The 3,102-nt window shown below is 36.1% G+C and overlaps 1 non-coding gene across 1 annotated transcript; it reads left to right on the top strand.

Annotated features, from left to right (window-relative positions):
* The first annotated feature begins 2,009 nt into the window (after window positions 1-2,009).
* Window positions 2,010-2,116, top strand: LOC121231379 (small nucleolar RNA R71). Its single transcript, XR_005929439.1, has one exon. It is a non-coding gene; the product is annotated as a small nucleolar RNA R71 (small nucleolar RNA).
* The last annotated feature ends 986 nt before the right edge of the window (window positions 2,117-3,102 follow it).

Below are 3,102 nucleotides of genomic sequence, written 5' to 3'. Positions count from 1 at the left end.
AGTGGATTGAGGAGTTGAAACTCCTCACTTCTGCTGTCACTTCTATTATCCTCATAAAGTTTAAGTCGAGTAATATTCACCTTGAAAGTGCCAAATTGAGAATGATTTACCTCAATTATACCATATGGGAAAACATTCAGTGCCGTGAAAGGAGTCGTTCTATTTGTATTAAGCTCTATGGTAGCAACTCGATGGTCCTTTTCATCTAACAATACTTTATCCCCAACTTTAAATTTCGTTGTTTCATCCCTAAGCTTATCGAGGTGTCGTTTTGATTCATCATGTGCTTTTGGTTTCTCCTTGACATGTGTTCGTCATTCGTCTAGTTCATCGATCTGAAGTATTCGTTCTTTGTAAGTCTATCTACTTTTGTGGCATGGATTAGAATGAGGCTCCATCATTTTCTTCCTAAGGGATTCCTGTAAAGAAGTTTGAGTTATAATATTATTTAAATTAACTGAATCATCTCAATTACTAGATATTTTGGCATGATCACGAGCTTGGAGAATGATCGTGTCATCGCCTACACGAAGTATCAATTCACCTATGCCAACATCTATGATAGTTCTAGCAGTTGCTAAAAAAGGCTTTCCTAAAATTAAAGGCATGTTACTATCCTTTTTCATGTCTAGAACAACAAAATCAATTGGGAATATAAATTTATAAATTTTAACAAGCACGTCTTCAATAATGCCCCTAGGAAATCTGATTGTTTTATCTGCCAGTTGAATGCTCATCCTAGTTTGTTTGGGTCTCCCAAGATCTAGCTGTTCAAACGTTTTATAGGGCATGACATTAATACTTGCCCCTAAATTAGCCAAAGCATTGTTAACATTTAAACTACTAATTAAACAAGGAATTTTAAAACTCCATGGATCTTTCAACTTGTTGGGTAGCTTATTCTATAGAATGGCTGAGCAAACTGCGTTCAACTCCACATGCGACGCCTCATCCAACTTCCGCTTATTTGCTAAAAGCTCTTTTAAAAATTTAACTGCGTTCGGCATCTGCGAAAGAGCTTCAATAAACGGTAAGTTAATATGTAATTTCTTTAATAATTTAAGGAATTTACCGAATTGTTCGTCCGTGTGGTCTTTTCTTATCGCACTGGGGTATGGCACACGAGGTTTATATTATTTACTTACTAGTTTTTGCTTACTGTGGTCCACCTCACCTTTACCTTTACTTACCACAATTCCTTGTCTCGGTTCTTGTTCAGGTTCAACAAACCCTTCCTCATCTCAAACAGTAATTGCATTAAGCTGCTTCATTGGGTTATTTTTAGTATTACTCGGCAAGCTACCTTATGGTCGTTCAAAAATCATCTTTTCCAACTGGCCTATTTGATTTTCGAGCCCTTGAATTGATGCTCGCTGATTTTTAAGAGCTGTCTCGGTGTTTTGGAAATGTGTTTCAGATACCGCTATAAATTTCGTTAGCATCACCTCAAGGTTCAGTTTCTTTTCCTGATGGTAAGGTGGTTGTTGAAAACCTGGAGGATGTTGTGGCTTTTGATTTCCTTGACCACGCCACGAGAAATTAGGATGGTTCCTCCAACCTGCATTATAAGTGTTACTATATGGGTTATTTTAAGGTCTAGAGTTATTACCCATATAGTGGACTTGTTCCTCATTGGTGCTAGGGTTAAAGGGTGGATAATTTGGGTTGTGCATTCCTCCATTTGAATCACACTTCATCACTAAATGTACCTGAGTAGAACCATATAAACCATCAATCTTTTTATTAAAATTTCTACCTAGTTTTATAGTATAGTGATCGCGTCGAGGTTGAAAACACCAGCTGCTTTTGTCGGCTTTGTTCTCATGACTTGCTACTGATAGTTATTCAGTGACTTGCCACTGATAGTTATTCAGTGACATCTCTTCAATAAATTCATAAGCCTCTTCAGGTGTTTTGTTGTTTAAAGTTCCACCGGCGGCTGCATTGATAAGTGCCTTGTTGAGGGGTTCACACCGTTGTAAAAAGTTTGAACTTGTAACCATAAAGGTAACCCATGGTGAGGGCACCTTCTCAATAGGTCATTGTATCTCTCTCATGCATCATAAAGATTTTCTAGATCCATATGCACAAAAGAAGAGATATCATTTCTCAATTTAGCCGTTTTAGCCAGCGAAAAATATTTAAGTAAAAATTTTTCGATCATTTGTTCCTAAGTAGTGATTGACCCTCGTGGTAGCGAGTTCAACCACTGTTTAGCCTTATTCCTTAATGAAAATGGGAATAACCGAAGGCAAATGACATCATAAAAAATGCTATTGATTTTAAATGTGTCTCAGAGTTCCAGAAAATTCGCTAAATGAGTGTTTAGATCCTCGTCCTGCAAACTATCAAATTGAACAAACTGTTGTATCATTTGAATCGTGTTACGTTTCAATTCAAACTTATTTGCAGCGTTCAGTTCAAAATTATTTGCAGCAACAACAGGTCTAACTCAACTCGATTCAGTTCCTATTAAATTAGGTTTAGCATAATCATACATAATACGAGGAACAGGATTCTGATTTACTGGATTAGCAGCAATCGTAGGAAGTAGCGGATTTTCCTGATTTTCAGTCATCTCCTCGGTTGTGGTATGAATATTGTCCTCTCGTTCTTCCTCTATACATCTTAGGCTTCGCCTTATTTCTCTTCGGTTTCTGCGAGTTGTGCTTTCGATCTCACTATTGAAAAGTAATGGTCCCGACGGGTTTCTTCTAGTCATAAACTATAAAAACCTGTCAGAAGAAAATAAAAGAAAATTTAGTAAACAAAATTAAATAGAATAAAAAAATAATGGCTAAAGTAATAAAAATTAAGCGTTCCTAATATTTTAATCCCCGACAATGACGCCAAAAACTAGATGGTCATAAAACTAACTTTAAAATCGACTAAGGCAAGCGCACCTATTGAATAGTAGTGTAATTCTGGTGAGACCAAAAATATCATATCCACGAGGACTAAAAGTACTAGTAATTACTATATTTTTATTATCTAGCCTAAGAATTTAAGCGTGTTTTTAAACTAAAACTAATTATCTAATTAACTCAGACTACGACAAAGATGAAGTTTGGAAGATACTTTAGGAAAAACAGATCGAGAAGA

The sequence above is a fragment of the Gossypium hirsutum genome, chromosome A06 (genome assembly GCF_007990345.1).
Source record: "Gossypium hirsutum isolate 1008001.06 chromosome A06, Gossypium_hirsutum_v2.1, whole genome shotgun sequence".
NCBI lineage: Eukaryota > Viridiplantae > Streptophyta > Magnoliopsida > Malvales > Malvaceae > Gossypium > Gossypium hirsutum.
The sequence above is the reverse complement of the archived record's forward strand: the minus strand, read 5'-3'. Positions and strand labels throughout refer to the sequence as shown.